Consider the following 25923-nt stretch of genomic DNA (forward strand, 5'->3'; position numbering starts at 1 on the left):
TCTGAAAGGGCTACGCCTACCTAACAAACCATTTTATAGCACTGTCCTGAAATCACAGTGAGAACTGCAATCACTACACAACAGGCTGCATGCAATTAGTAAATGCTGGCTAACAATTGGTGCAGAGGCCATCACATGGACATGTGCAGATACCTACAAAAGCATCCTGTACTCCCAGTCCACACATGCAATACTTTCATTGCACCCTCTGGAGGTAGAGAGAGAGAGAGAGAGAGAGAGAGAGAGAGAGAGAGAGAGAGAAAGAGAAAGAGAAAGAAAGAAAAAAAATATATAACAACAAAACAAACAAGTTGACAGCAGGCCAACTATCAGAAAGCCAACGCAAACAGCTGTAACAAACACAGGTAATGTAAAGTACTAATATAATAGTCTACATACTGTGAACCCTCCATATGTGTTATTGGTCTGTATCTATGTATATGAAGATGTGCATAGGGCAGGGGACATACTGCAACTGTCACTGAAGGCTGTACATACATATGTATGTGAAGGTAGCTATGTGCACATATCAATGTAGGTTGTAGTGCAATGTACAATGTAGGTTGTACAGTAATGGATGTTCATCAGTACATTAGTGTGTGTATACATATGTGTAAATAAAAAGGATTATATATATATCTATCATGTGTATATATGTATATATATATATATATATATATATATATATATATATATATATATATATATATATTATGCATATATGTATACATAGATAGAGAGGGATGTAGAAATACATAGACATATATAGTTTCATAGTTTAGTACTAGGCTATCTGCCCTGGGGCATTTATAAGCCTAGCCATAGTGATGTGGCTTTTGCCACCCCATGTAATGGTACAAAAGTGTACAGAATAGATTTAGAATACTGTGCCTCTGTCTAGTAGTGACACAGTGAAGACCCCCTTACATAATAGAATTAGTTTACTGTGCCTCTGTCTAGTAGTGACACAGAGATGACCCCTGGGGTAAACCTACGATCTCCCATCCACTCGTCAAGATTTCTCTTGAAGAGAGTCAGTGAGGGGCTCTGCCTAACATGAACTGGGATTCTGTTCCAGAGTATGGGAAGCCTCTGAGTTATGAATCTGTCCCTCCAGCATGTCCTATTCATATTTGTGCTGAGGTTTAAATCTTTAGCTCTTGTGGTTCTGATGGATTTGGATTTTATGAGGTGGAGCATGTCCATCAATTCCTGATTGGACATGGCCTTGTACGTCAGGCACAGATCACCTCTACATAGGCGGTATGCTACTGAATAGAGCTGGAGTTTCTTTAGTCTGGCAGCATATGACATATGTTGGAGACCCTTGATCCTCTTGGTGAGGTACTTTTGGGGTCTCTCTAGCTGTTGCAAGTGCCGGGTGAGGTACATACCAAATGGGGCATTGTACTCAATCATGGGCCTGATAAGGGAGGAGTATAGGGGTACAATGACCTCCTTTGATCTGGATGTGAATCCCTTCATGATAAGGTGGGCAAGGTAGAAAGTCTTTCTAACCACTTTGGCAATGTGGGTGTCAAATGAGAGGTCACTATCGACTTGGGTCCCCAGGTCTCTGATTACTTTTTCCGTACTCAGTGGGTTACTGTCTATGTGATAATTTGTGGGTACTTTGTTTTTCCCAAAGGGGATGACTATACATTTTTTGGCATCTAGTTTAAGGCCATGACTCCAGCACCAGTTGTCCGTTTCAGTGAGGCCTTTCTGTAGGATGTATGTGTCAGCTGGTGTATCGACTATGGCGCCTAGTTTGCAGTCATCTGTGAACTTTGTCAGCCACAACCCTCCCATGTTTGCTTTCACATCTGAGAAATAAATGCTGAACAAGAGGGGTCCCAGGACAGAGCCCTGTGGGACACCACTTGTGACTGGCTTTGAGTCTGACATGGCTCCAGCGACTTTGACTTTATGGGTTCTATCCTTTAGCCAGTTTGCAACCCATCTTGTGACATATGGATTTACATTTCAGCTGTTGAGCTTGTCTATGATGCCAGAGTGGGGTATTGTGTCGAAAGCTTTAGCCAAGTCCAGGTAGGCTGTATGGACTGCTTTGCCCTCGTCAATGGCTCTAGTGACTGCTTTGAAAAAGTCAACCAGGTTCAAAAGGCAGGATCTGCCCTTTACAAAGCCGAACTGGGTGGGATCAAGTGTCTGTAAGTCCCCAATGTCTCTGTTTATGAGTTCCATAATGATTCTTTCCATAGCTTTGCAGACCAGGCTGGTTAAGGTTATGGGGTGGTAATTACCAGGGTCTGTAGAGGTGCCTCCTTTGTGGAGTGGGACTACTGTTGCTGTGCGCCAGTGTTCAGGTACATATCCTGTAGTAAGGCTACGGTTAAATAGCATTTTTACGTGCAGGTTTAGCTCCTCTTGGAGTTCACGTAGCATGCAACCCAGGATACCATCAGGTCCCATTAATGCTGTATTTTTAGCTTTGCTGAGGGCGGTTCTCACCTGGACATCTGAGATGACAAGGAGGTTACATTCAGCTGGGATAAGTATTTCTTCTTTTGGGGGTGAGGGAGGGGAGAAATTTGCACTGAACCTGTCTGCCAGAATGTTTGCAATATCTGTGGGTTCAGTGTATAATTTCTCATTGTGAACTAACTCTGAACATATCTGAGGGTTTCCGCCCAGGTTTCTAACATAGCAGAAGAAGGCCTTGTGGTTATCTTTAGCGTCCATAGCGATTTGTCTCTCAAAGATGGCCTTGGATGTTTTTATGAGAGAACATAGCTTTCTACTAGTGCTGATCAGAGATGCCTTCTCTTTATGGGATTTTGCTCTGTCGTGCAGTAGCTTCCTTCTTTTGTTATACAATTTGTTTATGGCTGGGGTCCACCAGACAGGACGCCTGCCCTTGGTGGAGAGGGTCTTGGTTTTAGTTGGGATTGCATGATCCATGCATTCTTGGAGATGTCCGTAGAAAGCATTTGTGAAGGATTCTGCATTGTGGGATGTGGTTTCCACTGGCCCAGTGGGCTTAAAGGATACCATCTCAGTTTTAAGAAGTGTAAAATCGGCTTTTGAGAAGTTTTTCACTGTAGTCTTTTGTGTTGGGGGTGGAGGTGGGATATGTATATCCAGGGTGATTAGTTTGTGGTCAGATCTCACTAGTGAGGGGTATACTTCCCGTGTGGAGCACATTGTCCCCATGTTTGTGATGATCTGGTCTAGTATATTATCTCCCCTTGTGGGAGAGGTGACTAGCTGTTCCATTGCATTTGAATTTATGAATTCCAGGAACCTTTGGGCTAGGGTGTTTGGGCTAGAATAATGCACCCAGTCTATGTTAGGGTAGTTGAAGTCTCCCAATATGATGGTGTTTGGTGAGACATTCATATCCTCCAATGTCTTCAGGAAGGCTGAATGGGGTTCCTGAGATTGGGAGGGTGGTCTGTAACATGCTACCAGTTGTATAGCAGTTTTGCCTATGGTTAGTTGCACCTGGATGGTCTCTGATGCTTCATGTGTTGCCACTAACCTGGAGGTGTGGGTGTCCTTGATGAATATGGACACTCCCCCTCCCTTTTTGGTTTGGCCCGAGTTTTGGGGCCGAAAAGCATGATACGAGGTATAGCCTGGTAGCGCTGGGGTGCTCTCAGGAGCCTTGAACCAGGTTTCAGTTACTGCACAGACATCGAGATTGATAGAATATGTACGTACAGATATATGTAATACACACATACATATATAGATATATGTAGATACATATACATATACAGACAGATCTGACTGTCTACAGATATGTCTGTATATGACTATCTCTCTCTCTCTGTCCCACCCCCTCTCACTCTCTCTCTCTCTCTCTCTCTCTCTCTCTCTCTCTCTCTATATCTATATCTATATATCTATCTATATATATATATATATATATATATATATATATATATATATATATATATATATATATATATATATATATATATATATATATATATATATATATACATATATATATATATATATATATATATATACATATATATATATATATATATATATATATATATATATATATATATATATACATATACTGAGTGAGGCACATGTGTGCAGATGTATTGCAACAGGTGCCTGGTGACAAAGGCATGGAGTGAACACCAGTGTGGATACTGGAGTACCATACCCCATTCCAAAACACTGACACCAGTAACCACCACATATGTGCATGCCTGCCCACCACTGCATGTGTCATGGGGGAACAGGGCAACAAGTGTACAATAGGCTCCCCATTGATATACACAGTGGCACACTAGTCCTGTAATACCTGTACATGGTATGTGTCAGCGGACATGGTGTGTCAGCTATGGACATGTAGGTCACTGTACCCCTCTACACCCCACAATGTCCTACACGGTATGTACCTCCCATGACAGCTACAGATATGGAGAAGGACACAGTCATACGTAAGTAACTGTGTCAATGCACTCAAACACATTACCTATGCAGAGTGACTGACAAGACCACAGAGTGCACCCAGACTACCTACATAGAGGTTACCACTGCTGGATATACATAGTTAAGTCACACCCATGACAGTTGTCCAACAACCATGGTAACAACTCACAACATCCACAACCCAAATTACCTATGTCTGTCGTCCTTGTCACCGCAGTAAAGAGCACATGGTGGAGGTACAGGTCCCTACCCACAGATAAGACATACCCTGGAGTAAACCACACAGCATTAAGAAGCAAGGCTCCCCATGAGTAGATGTCAGACATACCCCTGCTGAATGTTATGCAGATAGGTAATATGCCATATGAGTCACCCTGTGTAACTGTTTGACAGGAGCAGGTGCGATCACATCACATGTGTCACAAGGGGCAGAGTAGCATAACAGTATGCTGCTGTAGGCCCAGGGCCAATAGCATACTACCTACCTAAGACACAATGCACACCCACGAACCCATTGCAAACCAAATATGTGAGGTGGAATGAGTGTGCCAGTGACTGGGTGCATGTTATGTACTGGTGTGATTGCTCACCATGACTGTCTGTCTGTCATGGTAGTGTGTGTCCTTGTTGTGAGGCCAGAGACAGATGTGTGAGGTATTGCGATCAAAACATACTACATTGCCATATGTTGTGCTGTGTTACCCTGTATGTGACTGTGGTGTAGGTAGGGTTATGGCAAGTAAGAGTAGTGTGCATTACCAGTGAAATATGTAACGTGCATTGCATGCAGTGCATGGGTTGATAATGTTCCCCATACAGTACCTTGATACAAACCCCCAGTGTGAGGTTGTGCATTGGACCTGAACCAGTGTGCTGACTGCTGGAGTATACTAGTCTGTCGTATGGAGTGTGGCAGGTACTGTTGCACAGTTGTCGGCTGAGCACTGATATCTGGTCATTTAAATGTGTATCCCCCAATAGACAGACAGTTGCTATATATGGGGGTTAAGTTATATCACTACAGTCGAGTATTATGTGTATTATGTGTGCCATATTTTGCTGACATATATTGCTGACATATTTTTCTTTTCCTTTTCAGGGCTATGGTTCACCAGCGAAACCCTGTGTACTCCGTTGCGGAGGATGAGGAGATACACCAGAGCCTGGTGCTGGATTTCCCAATACTCTTTTCCTGCACCAGCCAAAACCAGCAGGAGAGGGCTGCACTGTGGCAAGACCTGGTCCGTCGGGTAAATGACATAGGCACACATAACCGGACATATGAGCAGGTACGCCATCACTGCAGTGATTTAATTAGAAATGTCCATCAGCATGCGTCGGATATCCACAGGCAACAGCTTGCCACAGGTGGTGGGGTGGCTATACATCCCCCTCACCAGACTGGAGGGACTACTCCTAAGTGTTGTGGCTCCAGCCCAACAGCAACAACAGCAGCAGCATACATGCGTAATGATGGAGGCTGGGGCCACCCAGCAGCAGGACACGTAACATGCCATATGTATAGTTGACTGTTCTGTACACTGTTAGTTTATGCATGTGTGAGGTGTGTCCTCGGTTTGTAGCTGTTATCTTGGTAATTATTGTGCAAGAGTGATATTCTCAATATCAGCAGTAGACCTGTGGAAGCCAACTGTTGTACTACTGAACTGTATCATACTCACAGTATCAATGGCACAGTTGTGCCCACTGACAATAAATGTCTCATTTCTGCAGGTCCCTCTGGTGTAACAGCAAGGCAGCCTATCCATGCTGGTGAGTGTGTAATAACAATACCTTCAATACTCTTGATACTAATAGTAATAATAGGCTGAAGCAGTAGTGCTATGTGTTTGATTGCAGGTGTGTTTGTGTCTGTGTGTTGATATCTCATATACTGAGGAGTGTGCATGTGTGCATGTGCACCTGTGTGCATGTGCATCTGTGTGCATGTGTGCATGTGTGCATGTGTGCATGTGTGCATGTGTGCATGTGCACATGAGTGCATGTGTGCATGTGTGCATGTGTGCATGTGTGCCTGTGTGTATCAGTGGTGACATTGTGTACACATTGTAAACTGTGTTTCCTGTCTTACTCCCACAGGTTCTGGTGCTGCTCTGGTGTTGTGCAGCAGGGAACCTGAATCAGCTGCCGTGGATAGTGATAATGATGATACCTGTGTAATGGCACAGGGAGGTGTGCCAGGGTCCGTCGTTGGTCAGCCAATTGACAGTACACAGCTGTCGACCCCATCAATGCGCACAGTCATCCTGCCAATACATCCTTTGTCACCAATGTCCCTAGGTGATGGACAGGATACAGTGGGCATTGACCAGGGTAATGTGGTATCGGTGGCACATGCATCCCCACACAGCAGCCATGGCCAGGGTCCTGACATGGTACCACACAGGCAGATGTCCAGGGGTTCTCGTGGGAGCATCCATGGGTGTACCGCCCCTGTCAGACGTGCCCACAGAGGTCTTTCAACCTCAGCTATGTTTTGGGCTGTAATGCAGGCACAGTCACGTATGGAACGGTACACCAGACAGGGTCTGAGGGAGCTGAGAGCATGTCGCACAGCTATGAATGACAGTATGCGTGATGTTGCGGCTGCCATCCGTAATTTCACCGAGGTCATTGACAGACATTGGGGGGACACATTAGATCTGTTCCACAACTACATGTCCATGAGCCAGGGCAATGGTGGACGGTTGAGGTGTCGACGTGGGCGTATGCCAGCAACAGCAGCAGCTGGCAGCCATCGCAGATGACAACAGGCCCGCGGCTGCTCCCATAGTGCCAGCAGCAGCCCCAGCAATGCTGGGTCTGTGCTGTCATCAGACTGCCCCAGGAGACCACGTGCACGTGGCTCTGGACAGTCCCAACAGGGACCTGTCTCCAGTCACCAACCACCTGCTTCTGATGACAGTACCCAGTCTGGCTTAGTACCTGATACGGTCCATAGCACCCCTGCCAGGCACAGGTACCATGTCCGTGGCCAGAGACAGTGATCTGTATGACCTGGCAGGTACAGTCTGTGGCTGTCCACAAACACCTGTATATGGCAGCCATGAGGTGGAACTGTGTGCATGCATACACACATGTGAATTGATAACACCTAGGGCTACCGCATACACGCACACACTGCATCAACATTGCCCCATCTTGTACTGCTGTCCCTCACCAACACACACACACACAGACATGTCAATTGGTTGTATCAGTGGCAGACTCAGGCATACCAAGTACACACCCTGTGCATATGATGAAACTGTGCCACCTCCTGCAATCTGTAACATCGGTGCAGGAACAGGTTAACATGGTGCTGATGCACAGGGTGATTACATAGAAGTGTAGTAATAGTATCATGTTGTCAACAGTACAGTGTAATGATATCATTGTGGGTATATCCCAGCATGCCTGATGCAGTTACAGTATGAATGTCATTGTATTGTTTTGTACACCCATAGTAATTACCATAGTGTAATGTCTGCACATCTTTGCATACTGGTGGTGAGGCTGTCAACAGAAGGCCACCTACATAGGTAGCACAGGGGATAAGAAAATGTTAGTATTGATACTCAATGATGGACATGTCAACTGCAAGTTGCATGCTGTCCACACTCGACTCTGCAATGAGGATGTTTGAGGATGTTGATATCTGTGCAGTAATACACAACAGGTTCAAGACTCACAAGAGCACCCTAGCACTACAAGATCACACCTCATACCATGCATGACAGCCCCAAAACACAGAACTAACTATGACAGGAGGGAGAGTCTCCATACATGTCAAGGATACTGTGGTGCCGGAACAGGTAGCATACATCCTACTAAGTTTGGAACTGCTGAGTGAGGGCTCAGTGTCTGTTATTCGAAATGTGTATTACTTCAGGTATGAGCACTTGGGTTTCAGGCCAGTTATTCTACATTACGAAGGTACATGGTCTGTACACTTGTGGGAGGTGGGGCTGGACCCAGCCCGTCTGACCTGTGAATTTCTGGGTACAGGCTTATAGTGCCTGCATATATGCACTGTTACCTACTGGAAGTCGTACACCTTGTTTGTTGTAGCATAGTCTAGATCCAGGCCTGCTGACTGTAGCTTTGTTTGTATGCATGTTTGCTTGTTATGTCCCTGAAACACTGATTCCACCTGCAATGCAGATTTACAGTTCCTTTGTGGATCCCTAGTGACATCTGTATTGCTTACTGTACTGATGTCCATGTCTCACATGACAGAATGTCACTGTTTGTCCTGTTTGCATGTAAGTTGCCTGTAACACATTGCATATGACTTACCTGGCATTTGCTCACAAAAGCATTTATATATGCCAGCACTAACAAATCAGGAGCACTACACCCTCACATACTCACCTTGAGTACCTTGTTCCCCATTGGCCCTATGTGTTGTTAATTATTATGGGATTCACAATACTATGGTAGCATGTGCAAAGGTCACTTGTCAATCTCCTCTCTGGTCCAGTTGGTGAATCTGTGAGTCATGTGGCAATGTTACAGCTGCCTCATGTACACAGACAACCCTCTCCCTTCCCATAAACTTACAACACATGTGAGAGATGCAACCACATAGCCAAACTGGGGCTAAGCTCTCTTAACTCAGTACTGGCATACCCTGTCAGGTGGAGTGGGATACTACAGTGAATACAATACCAGTCTCACATAGACCTGCCACGACAGCAATCCAAACACAGAAACACACAGGAACATTCTTGGAGTCTCAGAATAGCATCCTGCCTGAGCAGCAGACACCTGCAAAGCAGACACACAAGCAAACGTTACGCCAGAACAGAGCACGTGCAACACATAGCTCACAAAGCCTGTGTGCCAAACAGTCACAGCCCATATGGCTTAACAACACACCTGCTACAGTTGTAATAGGTACCTCTATCGTCAGGTACACTGAGGTCCTGCTCACCAGGCTGAACAAGGAGAAGGTCATGGTGAGATGCCCGTCGGGCACTATGATCCACCACATAACACAAGCATACAGGTCACTCCAAGGCATGTACAAATATGACTCAGTCATTGTCCATGCCAGTGTGAATGACCTGTGACATACCTCCCTGGACTACATGATAGGGGACATAGAGGGGCTCTCTGAGCATGTGGCACAGGCTGGTATGACCCTGACCTTGAGTAGCATCTTACCCTCACCAAGAATGCTGCCACAATATGTAGACAGGATGATCAATTTCTACAATTGCCTTATGTTTCGGTGACATTCAAAGGGGATCCAATGCCTGTCAGCGTGGGATTACATGCTAGACAAGCCACGTTGCTTTGCTAGGGACAGCTTGCACCTGTCACCCATGGGCCGTTGTATATTGGCAAAGGCTCTTGCTACACACATAGTGCCTTTTTATGCAAGGCTCAAATTACATAGCCACCTACACAGGTATCACACGGAATAGGACACTAATAGTAATGCTACTCAATGCCAGCAGTGTAAACCTCAAGATGCATGCAGTGGAAACTGTCCTTAGCATGGAGAACAGCAATATCTGTGCAGTAACAGAATCCTGGTACAAGGCTCCCAGGTGCACCCCATCACTGCCAGGTCATACCTCATACCATGCTTGTCGTCCCCTAAACATGCACCAAACCAGAACAGGGGGGATGTATCCAAAGGCACAACAGATACACACACCTCCAGGTTGGTGGCACAGCACAAAGCATCAGAGCCTATCCATGTGCAACTAACAGTGGGTTAGACTGCCTTCAGGTTCATAGCCTGGCACACACCACCCTCCCATACCCAGGAAACCCACTTGGCCTTCCTGACAACACTGGGAATATGACGGTCTCTACAAACACCATTATATGGGTGGACTGCAACTACCCAAACATAGAGTGTGAGCATTTCTCTAGCTCCAAGACCCTAGCTGAAAGGTTCCTAGCATTTATTCACTGAATTGCTATGGAACAACTTGTTACCACTCCCACAAGAGGTGAAAACATGCTGCACCTGTTCATCAACAACATGTGGACTATATGCTCCAGACCAGACATGTATCCCTCGCTGGTAGGATGACACCATATACAACTCACACTGTATATTCACATACCACATGCAGCCCCTGCACAGAACACCACGGTCATACAGTTGTCTAATGCAAATTCCATGTATTCACATGAGGCAGGCTTCAGACATGGGAACTATTGAAGGTCACAGGTACATATGTGTATGTGGCACACACATACATCATGTGTGCATTGACATTACTGATATAATCTTTGTCGTGCAATATTGGGAACACCACCCTTCACACATGGACAGACTGTGTGACAAAAACACACATGGTGTTTGTAAGATACAAATCCCTACCTAACTGTGTTATGACACTTGTGAGAGACGCAGTAGCAGAGCGTGCTATTTGCATTACTGGAAGGCTTGCTTTCTCCTACTGTACTTATAGGGTGCTGACATCATCAGTGTTTAGACAGTGGAATATGCAGCATGTGGTGTGTTGTACTAGTTGCCAAAAGGGACATTTCTCTTACACATAGAATTGCACACACACTACTCACCCCCCACATTCACACACACACTGAGCACTTGCAGGATTCAAACCCATACCTAACTATATTATGACACTTGTGAGAGACGCAGTAGCTGAGCACGCTATTCAATTACTGGGTATCATTTGTGCTCCTGACATATGTATAGTGTGCTGACATCATTATTTATGAAGAGGTATGTACATCTGTTACTATCCATCAGTAAGGGGGAGAGCATATATATGCATTAACTTTGCAGAGGCACAGTGGCCTACTGTACTGCGGAGGCAGACGCCAAATACACTGTGGATAGCCTTCTGTATTCCCTAGGGACAACAGCCTAGTATTGCACTCTACGGCCATATGTTTACCTGTCAGATGCAAGTATCTGTTGCTCATATACTGTTTGTGGGTCTTTATTGCCATAGCTTTCCCTATCTCTATGAACAACTTGTGTACTATGGCAGATGTTTGCATATGAGTGGGATCCAGTACTTTACTTATGTCTCTGTTGTAATTTCACTGTGTGCACTGGGCAGATTTCTGTATTGTGGGAGGTTCCTGTGTTAACACATACAAATGCCAGATATGTGTGTGCAACTGCTGAACTGTGACATGGCCTAAGTGTGTGAGCATGCCCAGTTCACAGTTTCTATGGCTTCTTGACTGACACGTCTCATTTATCTAAGTGTGCGAGCATGCCCAGTGTGAACTTTCCATATGTTGGGATCTGTGGTCCACCACATTTGTGTTTGTGTGTGGACTTCATCTATATTTCACATGTACAGTTGAGTGTTGGATGTCAGGTTGTGTTCTTACTGCCCAACTGCTTTGTGTCTGAACCTAACAGGCATTATGGTGTGCCTACAGGGTTGCCATGGGATAGTTTGCATACAGTTGTCAACATCCTTTCATACTGACCATACAGTGTATTGTCGTATAGTGTACTGGTTCAGTACTTTCACTGTGGTGGACAGTATCATCTGTTTCAGTCCTATCAAAGCTTGTAATATTTATAGTGAGCACACCAGACTGGTTGAGGGCCAGTTGTACAGATATGTCCATGTTGCATTTTGTTCAGATATGGACAACATAGAACAAGATTGTCCGACATTGTTAATGTATTCCACAAGTTGTGTGGACAGTGACAAACAATGGCTATGTGCCCTAGGCCATTTGTAATGCTAGTCAGAGAGTGTTTGTCCTTCAACACACATATTTACTGGTGTTTGCCATGACATATGTCAAGGTTAGTGTGCTGTGCCTCTGTCTACCTGTGACATACAGGTGATATCCAGGGTACACCTAACATCTCCCATCCAGTCATCATGATTCCTCTGGATGACAGTCAATGAGGGACTCCCTGGATAACCTGTACTGGGAGTTTAGTCATGAGTGGAGTGAGCTTCTGGGTTATGGACCAATCGGTACAGCATGTCCTGTTTATGTCTGTGCTGGGGTTCAGGCCTGTCATCTGCATAGGTCACCAGCATTCAGATTTTACATGGTGCCGTATGTCCATTGATTCCAGCTTGGTCATGGCTTTATACATCAGGCACAGATCACCTCCAGCCAGGCGGTATGGCACTGTGTGGAGCTGCAGTTTGTTTAATCAGGCAACACATGGCATCTGTTACAGCTCTGAGATCCTCCTGGTGGGGTATTTGTGGGGTCTTTCCAGTTGATGCAGGTGTCTGCTAAGGTACATCCCACAAGGGCCATTGTACACAATTGTGAGGCTGCTGATGGATGACTGGAGAGGCACAATGACCTACCCTGACCTAGCTGTGCTTACCTTCATGATTAGGTGGGTATATGGAATGTTTCTGTAACCACTACAGACACATGGTTGTCACATGCAGGATATCTATCACCTTGTGTCCCCAGGTCTCTTATTGCTCCTGATGTACTTAATGGGTTAACACCTATGTGGTAATTTGTGGCCACGTACTGTGTTTCCACAGGGGATGACTATACACTATTCTGCATTTAGCTTGTTGACATGGCTGTGGCACCACTTGTCTGTTTCTATGTGTGCCTTTTGTAGGATGCTTGTGTCAGCTGGAGGGTCCGATATGGTGGGCAGTTTGTAGTCATCTGCGAACCTGTTCAGACAGAGTCCTTCCATGTTGGCCTGTACCTATGTGACATATATAGCATACAAGTGAGGTCCCAGGACCGTACCTTGTGGGATGCCAGTTGTACCTGGTTTGTAGTCTGACATGGCTGCAGCATGTCTGACCAGGTCAGTTCTGTCCTTGAGCTGGTTTGCAACCCATCTACTTGGATAGGGGTTTATAGTTAGGCTGGTGAGCTTATCTGTACTGAACAACTGGGGTATTGTATGGAAGGGTTTAGCAAGGTCCAGATAGGCTGTGTGAACCACATTCCCCTCATCAATGGCCTTGGTGCATGTTTCACATGAGTCAGACACATTTAAGGGGCAGGATCTGCCCTATGAAAGCCACACTGGGTAGGGTCCAATGTCTGTAGGTACCCATTCTCATTATTCCTGGGATCCATGATCATCCTCTCCATTACTTTGCCAACCAAGATAGTCAGGGTTGAGGGGTGATAGTTTGCAGTATCCATTCAGGCACCACCTTTGTGGTGAGGGACCACTGTTGCTGTACACTGCTCTTTGGGTACATATCCTGTGGTAAGACTGTGAGTGCGCAGTAGTGCTATTTGGTGTTCCATTCTTCTTACAGTACTTGTTGGACACAACCCAGGACACCATCTGGTACCATTGATGCTGTGTGGTGTGCTTTGTAGATGCTGGCTGTTACCTCAGCATCTGCAATGTCAGGGGGCCAGCACTCTGCTGGGATAGATATTTGGCAGTTTGGTGCTGGTGGGGTGTTTGCAAAGAATCTGTTAGGTTGGATGTTGGCAATGTGTGTGGGTTTAGTGTATTGTTTGTGATATTTGAGTACTGCAGAGCATATCTGTGGATTATCATCATGGTTCCTACCATCAGTTAGGACAGCTGTGTGATTATCCTTTGTGTCCTGCACAATTTGTATCGTCATAGGTTCATAGGTTCATACTAGGCTATCTGCCCTGGCCATGTTTGAGCATAGACAGACTGTGTGTGGCTTTCGACACCCCTTGCAATGTGCATATTATGCCCATTTAGGGTTTACTTTACTAGATGTGACACAGGGATGGCCCCCAGTGTACACCTACTATCTCCCATGCACTTGACCGGATTTCTCTTGTTGAGTATGAGTGTGGAGTTCAGCCTATCATGGACTGGGATTCTGTTCCAGAGTGTAAGGAGCCTCTGGGCTATGGATCTGTCCCTCCAGCACATCCTATTTATCTATGTGTGGAGGTTCAGATATCTCACTGTGGTGTCTCTGCTGGATTTGGAGTTTCTGCAGTGGAGCATGTCCATTCATTCTGGATTGGACATGGCCTTGTACATCAGGCATACATCGCCTCTGACTGGGCAGTATGCATGTGAATTGGGCTGTGGTTTCTTCAGCCAGGCAGCAGATGACAAATGTTTGGACCCTTTATCCTCTTGGTGAGGTACATTTGGGGTCTTTCTAACTGCTGCAGGTGTCAGGTAAGGTACATCCGAACTGGGGCATTGTTCTCAAGTATGGGCCTGATAAGGGAAGAGTATGGGGGCACAGTGACCTCTCTTGATCTACATGTGCATCCTTTCATATTAAGGTGGGCAATATAGCAGGTCTTCCTGGCCACCTTGGCAATGTGAGTGTCACATGACGGGTTACCGTCCACTTGTTTCCTTAGGTCCCTGATTACTTCTTCCGTACATAATGGATTGCCACCTATGTCATACTTTGTGTGTGCCTTGTTTGGTATTTGTTGAGACCATTCATACTCTGCAGTGTCTTCAGGAAGGCTGGCTGGGGTTCCTGGGTTTGTGAGGGTGGTCTGTAGCAGGCTGCAAACAGGGACGCAGTTTGAGCCACTGTTACTTGCCCGTGGATTGTCCATGTTGCTTCTTGCTGTGGTACCAACCTGGGGGTGTGGTTATCCTTGACAATTACTGATAGCCACACTCCTATTGTAGTTTGTTCCATGTTTTGGGGCTGTAGAGCATGGTATAAGGCATAACCTGGTAGTATTAGGGTGCTCTTCTGGGCCTTGACCCAGGTTTCTGTTACAGAACAGATATTACCATTCTCCATGCTGAGGTGGGTTTGGTCTGCATGCACCTTGCAGTTTAGACTTCTGGCATTGGGTAGCATTATGTCCAGGTTGTTATCCCTTGTGCTACCTATGGTGGTGGGTTTGTGTTTCCAGCCTTACCTATTCAAGGCACAGTGGGGGTGACAACAGCCTTTGCCAGTATCCACACAGCCAGGTGTGCTGGGTGCGTGCCATCCCTAGCAGGTGGAGCATCATGTCTTGCTCGGCATGTCATCCCAGGCTGTCAGCCATTTGTTCCCCTTTGCTAACAGCAATACTTCAGCTAATTATTGTACTTGATCTTGTTGTCTTTATAGTGTGGCATCATGCTTGGTGAGGATGAGATGTTAGGCAGGGTCATCATGTTTGCATATACTAGATGGTGTTACATTGCTTAACACATGGCAATCATGCCTCAGGTGGTGCTGCAGGGCTGCCTATGTCGGATGCACATACTACACTTCCTGTACATGTTTGAAGGCAGGTTGTGTCATGTTAGGCGTCCCTGTTACTATATGAGTGAGTCAGAGAGGGGTATCATTCCCAGGGTTTCTACTGAGCCAGTGTATGTGCTATGCGTTGCCTCTTTGCCAAGGCCAGGGCATACTGGGCATGCCTCCTTCTGCCTACTGGGGCAGGCTCAGGTTGTTTCTCCTCCGAGTCATGCTCTGCCTGTGATGGCCTTGGCAATGGTGGGGGACTGTTTGTCCCGGCCCTATACTGGTCCTGCTGCAGCTGTTTTCGCAGAATCATATTATGTAGCATAGCACATACCATGACAATTTGGGTACATGTAGTTGGTGAGTACTGCAAGGCTCCACCAGATGTGTCCAGGCACCGGAACCATGACTTGAGCAGCCCAAACACACGCTCTATTACATTTTGTGTTTGTGCGTGTGCCTCATTATGGCGTTCTTGTTCAGGTGTGTGTGCGTTTCTGATGGGTGTCATCAGCCACGGCTCCAGTGCATATCCAGCATCCCCCACTAAGTGACCATGTGGGATGTCCCCATTGGCAAATGTCTGGTACAGCTGTGTCAGATGCCAGATATGGGAATCATGGTAGCTTCCAGGGCAGCCAGCACACACATTCGTTATTATGCCCTGGGCATCACACATGACCTGGCAGTTGATGGAGGGGAAGCCCTTGCGGTTGATGTAGGCCCTACCGCACTCACCAGCTGGTGCCTTGATGCGAATATGCATGCAGTCTATCACACCCACTAACTCAGGGTATTCTGCTACTTGCTGGAAGAGTTGCATATTGCGGCCAATGCCTCATGGGAATTGGGGAAATATACATGATCTCCGACATGTGCCGACATGGCATCCAGGAACTGGTGCAGTACCCTGGATGCAGATGCCTGTGAGATCCCCATCATATCACCAGTTGGTCTCTGGAAGGTACCTGTTGCTAGTATTCTTAGGCCAACACATACCTTGGTTTCCACTGGGATGGGTTCCCCTCTGTTGGTTCTGTGTGTGAGGCGTGGCCTGCACAGCTCAACAATTTGCTGCAGGAGGTCTCTGTCCACTCTATAGCGCTCCACTATCTCCAGCTCATGTAACCCCTGGTAGGTGACACTGGGCCTGTACACTCTTCTCCATCTCCTCACTGTGGGTTGTCTGGCAGCATTTGCATTGTCACCACCCTCAGCAAGTCTCCTATGTCTCCTTATAACAGCTATGGCAGCCCCTAGCATGTTTGTTCTGAGTGCAGCTTTTTCAGTTTTCACTTCTAATAGCTTACTCCTGTCTTGCAGTGTCTCTTGAGAGAAACATACTGCAATGCTGTTTGCAGTGTTTTAAGTGCTGGGCTGGGCTAGTATTCTGCCTGTGTAATTTGTAATTGCCTGCTTCTAATTGTTTTCACCTGCTAGCTCTACCAGTATTCCCTGCTAGCTTCCTACTATTTCTTCTGCTTCCTTTTTCCTCTCTGTTTCCTCAGGGGGGAGCAGCACGCATACCAGCGAAAACACGCTCACAGTGGCTACCACATGTGCACACATGCTTACACGGACTAGAATCTGCTTATTTGGGTTAACACGCGCGCACACCAGCGCAAACAGGTTTACAGATCTTTAAACAGGCTCCTACATGCTTACTCTGCCTTACACGCGCGCACTCTGTCTTACTCGCCTCCCAGCGCGCACACGCGTGCATGCATGCACAGCAAGAAACTTTGGTGTTAGCCACAGTGTACACCTTCCATTTCTTGACTTTCCCATGCTTATCTGTTGACACTCCTCTTTCTATGCTGTGTGACTGACATCTTTCACATACCACTTTGCTCCAATGAGCTTGATTTCTTTCTAACATTCCCCCCTGTGATGTCACCTATCTCCTACTCTGTTACTCCCCCTTATCTAACTCTTACACTACACAGAATGTGCTCATTTGCTATGTGACAGTGTGATTCACTATCCTACCACTCATTTACATAGGATTGCCTACTAATGCTTAGTTACATGTCTTACACTCAGCTTCCCCCCTTAGCAACCACTAAACGGTGGCCATGTTGTTTTTGGTCTGCTAGTCCCTGCATTGTAAATCCATGCATTGCATAAAACCCACATTTGTGGGTTTCAAACCTTTATTTTTATGTTTTATATAGCGCAGCCCGTTTGCGCAGGGTTGCGCTGCGTTTAAACCTCACCGATCCCCGAAAAAAAAATTATTTTATTTCATGTTTGCATCAGATTACCATGCCAATGGCCACATATTTGGCCATTGGCATGCTGCCTGATACATATGCACACTTTATTTGGAGCTGACATGGCTCCATTGCGTTATTTGCAGAAACGTACTCAGTTGTCAACTGAGTACATTTCTGCACCTAACACGACTCTTACACTTGCTGGTTTCAGCTTCGTGGATCGCTAATCTACCTCATTTGCATGCCTTTCGGCTGCAAGTGAGGTAATTAGCATATCCACACCCTGTCCGTGTAAGAGACGTTTTAGCTGGTCTCTTACATGGTATTTTGGGCTGTTCCTGGATCGCTATGGCTGCATGGATTCTTACACGACTCTTAGACTCCGTGCAAGCCATCGTGAATCCTGCCCATCATCTTTCAATTTGATAACATGAACATCTAAGAAGTTTCCACTTTCTCCCAATATTTTAGCACCAAACCTAGGTATCGGGTAGTTTCATGTATATATTCCAAAACTCTGTGAATTCATTCTCAGAGCCTACCCATAGCAAAAAGATGTTGTCCATGAAACGACAATACAAGGGTATAAGAACACTGTACTTTTCTACATAAAATATATTATGTTTCTCCCACGTGACCATCATCATACTGGTGTAGCTATTGGTACAGGTTGGGTCCATAGCCACACCATCTACCTGTAAATAATATTTCTTTATCAAAGACAAAAGCATTATTGGACAGGACTATGTTCATAAATACAAATTGTTTGTACTAATTTATCCTCATATTTACTATGTTCATTCAAATACGTCTTAATAGCCTGTATCCCTTCTTTATTAGATATAACATTAAACAATGACCTTACATCCATAGTAACCAGATATAGGCAAGACATATTATTATTAATGGAAGCAAAAGCATATAGATCATGCAGAAACTGTTGTATATATCTCAATATATACTGATTTTCATCTAAAACTGGTCGTAGATATTTTTCCACAAAGATTGAGAATGGTTCCGTCACACCCCTAAAAAATGAGTACTAACCTGCTGGTTCTTGTTCTCTAGGGTGTCATCCCTCTTTATTCACCGTCTAGGCTCATTTTGCTCCCCTACCCTGCCCCATAATCCCTCCCACCCCCTCTACCTCTACATTTAAATCTGTCCACACCAGACCCCTTCCTCTATCAGCTCCACCCAATTATTCCCTTCCTCTATTAGCTCCATCCTCCTCACCTGTACACTCCATCTCTCAGGATATTCCTATTACCACACTAGCACCCTATCTGCATACTACCCTCTTCCTTCATTTCTACAAACTTTATTACTCACCTCATATGATCCACTTAAGTAGTTTGTCTGATTAACTCTCTAATAATCGCTAATCTAAAATGATGCTCCTTACTCTCCTATCACTAATGCTCTTCTGCTTCTCTTCACTGTCATCATATCTGATCCCTATCCAACCTATGCTAAGCTCTACAACAGACACTACCTCTTTCACCAATAACACAAATCACTACACCCTACCCATCACTGTTCATCTCTTTCACACAGACAGTATACTGTTCTTTAAACCTAAACTGTTTCAGATGCAGCTGTACCTATTTAACATTACACATGCTGACAGTTTAACCAGAATTAAATCCTGTCTTTACTATATAATCTTGAAATTCCTCCTGCTCTGTGGTGACATCCACCCTAACCCTGGTCCCAACACCTCACAATCCACATCTTCAACCCATGTTCCAAGTACACAAGATATGCTTAAATTTATTTCAGTAAATGCACATAGCATGTGCAACAAAATTTCTGAGATGCATGCTTGGATGACTGCACAATGTCCTGATATACTAGAAATCACTGAAACCTGGCTTAAACCACACATAAAGGATGCCAAAGTACTTCCCCCAGGCTTTAATATATTCAGAGGTGACCGAAATAAAGGAAAAGGAGGCGATATTACAGTAATATTTCCTGTTTCTATTTCCCTAACCCCTCACAACCAATCCGTACCCTCCTTTGACAAAACCGAACTATTGATCGCCTACCTTAAATTAAACAATAATAAAAGTCTCTGCATTATAGCATTATACATACCCCCTGGCAATAACTTATCAACTCTGGAAAATATCCTATCTTGGATATCACAAAATATCTCTCTAGAAACAGTAGTATTAAGTGATATCAACATTGACTGGCAGAAGCTTAACTTACAATTTTCCACAAGTAGCATAAAACTATTTGGATTTTCTCAACTAATTACTCACCCAACCTTTACCAGTGCTGCAAACCAAAATGGCACAATAATTGATTGGATTTTGGTTTCCCAGCCTAACAGTTTCTCTCAGTCCAAAACACTTCCAGCCTCTGTTAATGATCACCACCTCATTTGTACAACTAGACTTGTTTCCCATTCATGTAGACAGCACACCTGCAAGACAGTACGAAACCTATCCAACTTTGACTAGCAGGCCTTTACAAATTTAACAATTGGTCCCTCTTAATTACTTACCACTAGATGATGCAGTTGAACAATTTAATTCTACATTCCTAAAAACTTTAGACAGTTTAGCTCCCACCAGAAGAAAAAGAGTCAAAACCAGCTATACTCCTTGGCTTTCTGTCGATGTCAGATCACTCATGCAAAAAAGAGACAAGGCTTGGACAACTTACCTATAACATAAGACTCACAGTAATTTACAGCATTTCAAAGTACTGTGTAACCTTGTAAATAAACAGGTTAATTTAGACAAAAAACAGTTCTATGCAAAGCCACAATATCAGCTCAAATCCAGTACAAAAACCTTCTGGCACACTATCAAAAAAATCCTAAACCCAGGAAGTCAGTCCTCCCACAACCATCCTGTGTTAGTACCTCCCCTGACATAGCAACTCAATTTAACTCTTACTTCATTGATAGCATAGCTTCCATCTCTAACAAATTCCCTCCATCTCCCTCTACCCTCTCTCAGCTTCTTATTAACACACATTTTCCCTTCAACCGGTTTCTACTTCCTTTATTAAATCCCTCCTGTGCAAGCTCAGGCCATGTTAAGCAACTTCTTCAATACCTCCTTAACAACAATCTTCTCTCATCCACCCAACATCGATTCAGACCAGCACACAGCACTATCACTGCTCTACTATCCTTTACTGACACTCTCAACAATGCTTGTATGGCTGGGATGGTGTCCGGAATTTAAGGTGAGTGAGTGTATGTGAGTGTTTTTGTAAGTTATATGTGTGGGTTAGGGTAGGGAGGTGGAAGTATGAGTGTTAGTGTTGGATTTATTGGTGTTTGTGTATGTGTGATGTGTGTGTGTGTGTGTGTGTGTGTGTGTGTGTGTGTGTGTGTGTGTGTGTGTGTGTGTGTGTGTGTGTGTGAGTGTGTGTGTGTTTGTGCATGAGGGACTGTAGAATGTCTGGGTGTGAGTTTGTTTTTTTTCTGTTTCTGTGATCTCGGAGTTGGTATATATAAGAAGGGGGGCACTGCCCTCACATGGGGGGTGCTGGGGGGATTGCCCCCCTGCTTACATGTAGTGTAGGGTTGTATAGTTTTTGTGGTGTGGATTGAATGGTGTGTGTGTTGTGTGGTGTATGGTGTATGTATGTTCGTGATTGTGTGTTTCGTGCTTTTGGGTTTCGGGATTGTGAGTTGTTCGCCTTTATAGTTTCGAGATACTGAAATTCGAGATTTCAGTATTTCGAGATTATAAAAGGGAACTGTTAGCACTGGGGTACCCCAAGGCTAAATACTAGGTCCACTTCTCTTTAACATTTTTATTAACCATCTTAATACTGCCAGCAAACAAGCCACCCTAACTCAATATGCTGATGACTCTACATTAATCTGCTCTGCTGGGACTGTCTCATCTATAGAGTTTAATGCAAGAAACATTCAGTTCCATTGATTCTTGGCTCACCAACAACCATTTACTACTTAACCCAAAAAACTACCTTCTACTATTTTTACCAGATGCCTCTAACTTTGTTATTACTTATTGGAACAATACTTTAATTAATGTGGTGTCACATACAAAACTGTTGGGTGTAACTATTGCCAACAATCTTAAGTTTGACCTACATATCAGCAACATCATAAAAAAAATAATCAAAAATTGGGCATGATGTATAGGGCTAATAAATTCATCTCCAACTCCAAAAGAGTAACCCTTGCTACCATCTATCTCTTACCCTCCCTTCTATATGCTTCACATATCTTACCCAATCTTCACTTTTCCCTCAAAGCAAAACTTAGTCAATGTTATAATAAAGTAGCGAAATTTGCCACAGGGCAGGCCTACTACTCTCATCATTGCTATGCTCTCAAGTCTCTAAACTGGCTCAAACTACATCACCTTCTCACCTTTAATCAACTAACATTAACTCACAAAATACTGTACAACTCCTCAATTTTGCAAACGACATCATCACCACTACAACACTATATTTCATCTTGTGGCCTACACTCATGTCACAAGTATCTACTATCTATTTATAAACCTCAAAGATCTAATGGGGTTAGTCTGTACTCTCACTGTGTTGCTACATCATAGAATAGCATTCCAGAAGCAATCAGACGTGTTCCCCCCTACTATTCCTTCAAGTCTGGGCTGAAAGAAAATCTAACCAATAATTGGATCTGCCCATGCTCCTTGCCCTCTTAGTACTGTTTTCCATTCCCTTTTTCCACACTCTTAGTAGATTTTCTCTTGATGTAATCCTACTTCTCTTCCTACTTCACCTACCTCCTAGCCTCACCTCACTTTAATTCCTTAATATTCTAATGTCCTTTCTTTATCTTTTTACACTAATCTGTCTCTGTCCCAGAATTTGACTGAAATTTATTATCTAGTTCTCCTGTCAGAAAAAGTATATGGCTTTTACAACATGCACATTAGGAACTCTCTTCCTACCTTGTATATAACGTATGGTCAACTTTATGGTTTGACTTTATATTTTGTTTATTTTTATTTTATTGTATTTCACATAGTATACTACTTTATTATTGTCTTAAGATTTGTAACTATCATTCAATTTAATTCTCTTTATGTGTACTGTGGAGCTTTTCTTCCCGGGCCTCTGATGAAAATGGGCTCATACCCAGTCGGAATTTCCCTGTAAACAAACGTCAGCTAAATAAATATGTAAATAAATCCTGCTCCATCCATTGTGGGCCTAAGGGGTGGTCTAATGGGGTCTTTATGTATTTTAGGGATTCCTTGCATCAAAGGTATAGTTGGACAATCAATTCTACAGTAATTAGCTAAATCAACTGTAATGCACCTGAATGTAACTAATTAATCTAAAATTTTATTAACATCTGCTTGTATTTTAATAATGTCTAATCTAGTTATTTGTCAATATGTACTCACATCTGATAACATAGATAGCATAGTGTGTTCATAACAGTTTGTGTTCATTATCACTGTTGGACCTCTGTTATCTGCTGGTTTAATAGTAATGTCTTTATTATTATATAACTGTCATAGAGCTTGTATCTCATTCAAAGTAATGTTATAATTATATTTTTTCTTACATCTATTATTATATAATGAGTGAAGTTCCTTAGAGCAGATTTTACAAAATGCCTCTAATAACGGATGTAATATCGGAACAAATGTGCTTGGTTTCCTATAAACATCAAAGCTATTCTCTGTACAGTTACCATTCAACTTCAATACCACATTATGAAGAAAAAGTCTCATGTCTAATATCATGTACATTATATCTGCTTGTTGAGAAGGGATAAAATAATATTTCTAGTTATCAATTAACATCCAATGACATTTCATTGTTAGAGAAAGGTTTGTCTTTTATCCCTTCTCAGCAAGCAGATATAACGGACCAATTTGTCTTTGATAAAAAAAAATATATTTACAGGCGGATGGTATGGCTATGGGCATAACCTGTACAAATAGCTACACCAATATGGTGATGGCCAAATGGGGGAAAAATATTCAATTTAATGTAGAAAAGTACAGTGTTCTTATACCCTTTTATTGTCATTTCATGGATGACATATTTTTGCTATGGGCAGGCTCTGAGAATGAATACATAGCATTTTTGGAATATATACTGTACATGAAACTACCCTATACCTGAGGTTTGATGCTTAAATATTAGGAAAAAGTGGAGACTTCTTAGATGTACATGTTATCAAATTGAAGGATGGTGGCTTTGACACAGATATACTGTACACTGCAAAGCTTGCAACCACAATAAGTTATTGCATCTTAAAAGCATGCATCTGAGACATGTTTTAACAATATAGTGAAAAGACAGGGAATATGAATTTCTAGACAAGGCTAATGAAAGAAAATTTCAAAATTAATTGCACAATCTTAATGAAAACTTTGTATCTAGAGGTTACAGCAGAAAAAGAGTTGAAAAAACCATGAGGGAAGATGTTACCATGAGCCCAAATTTAGCTAGATCATATTTCTCTGATAGACCACGTATAATGAAAAGGAGTAATACTATATTGGAAAATAACAAGTTAAAATTTACTAAGTTTTATAGTTTGGATGTTAAAGAAATAACTAATGTTAGACAGAAACACTTGAATATTCTTATGGTTGATGATAGAATATGGAAAATAGTTGGATATATGCTGTTATGCAATTGTAATAATGACCTAATACCAAGAGAATCAAGAATGCCAAGAACAACTTTCCCATGTGGTAATTGTAGTTATTGTTATTATATAGATACCACAGGGTATTTTATACGTCCAGTGACACATAAGAAATATAGGTTTAATGTAGAATCAAATTGTAATAGCATTATCATTATTTATTTAGCACAATGTGTTTTTTGTGCACCATTCTATGTAGGAAAAAACAACAGATGATTAAGAGTTAGGATCAGGGAACACCTTTACAGTATTAGGGTACATTTGCACACTAACGCTTTAGTGTAACACATATTAACCACTTCTTTACAACAATTATTTAAGTTTATGGTTATGGAAACCATTCCTGTATCACAACGTCTAGTTGATATAAGGAATATCACAGTGCTTCATGAGAATAAATGAATAGTTTGGCTTCAGGCAGACACCAATAAAAGTCAAAATGGCAATGTACCACTAAAGCCTTCATTAAAAGCATGATGCTTGTTCAAATAGCTTTTTAACTATGTTATTTTAACTAGCATTTTGTGCTCTATATTATGTTCAACGTATAGATTTCAACATCAGCTATGGTGCAAATTTATTATTAGAGCATATGAAATAATTTTGTACATCAAAATATGAATGTTGTTTTATTAATAAGATGTTTTACTGTAGATACAGTTGAGAGAGGTGGAAGTTCCTGTATTTAACAAAAGAATAATTTGTGTAACGTCACTTTAGCTATGGTGCAAATATCTGTTTGCAGTTTTGTTAATGAATCATGTATTAGTGATATTAAAGTGTAAACTTACACTGATTTATTTGTTTAATTTTTAAAAATAGAATGAATATAAGAAGATAGCTTACTATTACACAAGAATCATTAGGGGTAACATACACACGGTTGTTCAACTTAGTATACAAGGAGCCTTAAGTATGTCGCTACTTGAATACTGTATTTTAGATACATTAATTCAGTGAGGGAACATATATACATAACATTTTTATATACAAATATGTTCATTATGGATTTAAACATTTTGTTTAGATTGTTCAAGGCATCTGATTGCACTTTGTCATTATGCACTTTATACGTATGCAACAAGGTTTTAAATGATAGTTACTAATTACCTAAATACACAATCTTATGGTTTTAAAAATATCATAAAGTTTTAAGTGCAAGATTGTTTTTTCACATCGTGATTGTGGTAGGTGTCTTTTAAAAGTATAATGAAATGAATGCAATGGTCATGTAAAGTCAGAGTTTCTGGGTCCTTAAGAATTTGTGGACATAGCAACTAAGTAATCATGATGTAACATTCCAATTGAGGAGAACACTGCTATATTAGCTCAGAAAATTTTTAAAATTTATAAAATAACTGTGCTACCTTTTGGATGTCTGGTCTAAAAAAGCAAGTTGAATACTTATGAAAGCACTAACAGTTAATTAAAGAAAAGTTACCCTAGCTGTGCTTTGGCTCATTTTGTTACTGTTTTTATTTTATTTGGTTTGGTGTAGTGAGCATTTACAATGAGCCAT

Source organism: Protopterus annectens, chromosome 1.part0 (genome assembly GCF_019279795.1).
Source record: "Protopterus annectens isolate FY-2018-M chromosome 1.part0, PAN1.0, whole genome shotgun sequence".
NCBI classification, from domain to species: domain Eukaryota; kingdom Metazoa; phylum Chordata; order Ceratodontiformes; family Protopteridae; genus Protopterus; species Protopterus annectens.